The sequence below is a fragment of the Microtus ochrogaster genome, unplaced genomic scaffold, assembly GCF_000317375.1.
Source record: "Microtus ochrogaster isolate Prairie Vole_2 unplaced genomic scaffold, MicOch1.0 UNK8, whole genome shotgun sequence".
NCBI classification, from domain to species: Eukaryota; Metazoa; Chordata; class Mammalia; order Rodentia; family Cricetidae; genus Microtus; species Microtus ochrogaster.
Genome location: NW_004949106.1, coordinates 8,457,526 through 8,458,181, shown reverse-complemented (window position 1 = coordinate 8,458,181; position 656 = coordinate 8,457,526).

Sequence of the window (656 nt, the reverse complement as noted above, 5' to 3'; positions counted from 1 at the left end):
GTGTTCAGCTGCTGGCTAAGGGTGCCTTAGCTGTGCCCGGGGTTCCAGGAGCTCTTGGAGCCTCGCCTGCCTTCCTTCCCAACCCTTCTGTGCAGGGTCAGCAGAAGACAGTCCACCTAGGCGGTGCCTAGACCCAGAGATCATGCATCTCATCGGTGGCGATAGTTTTGAGTGGGGCACCTATTAAATGCTTGCGAACTGCCAGGTGGTCATGTACTTTGGGCCTCAAGTCCCCTCCAACACCCCGCGCCCATCCAATGATTGCGGAGCAGAATGCGGCTCAGCAGGAGCTGTTGGGTGTGGTGGGATGGGGATGGAGAGGGATGAGACATTGCCCACTTTTCTCTTTCTCCCTTCGGGGACGTGCCATCTTAGCGGGGCTGGATCCTGGGTCCCTGGGGCGGCCCCAGAGGGCGGGAGGCCGGGAGGCCGGGGAGGAGGCGCCCGACGCATCCGCCGCCGCAGGAGGCGGAGCGCTGCACCTGGCGCCCGGTCCTCCAGCTCAGCCCTGAAACGGGTCCAGCCGGTCGCGAGCGCAGGCAGCGGCGGCGGCGAGGCCGGGCCCAGGACTCGAGCGGAAGGAGGAGCGGACAGAAGGTCGCGCAGCGGCTGCGCCACGCCACCGTCGCTCGCCCCACCCGGCTCGCATCCAGCCG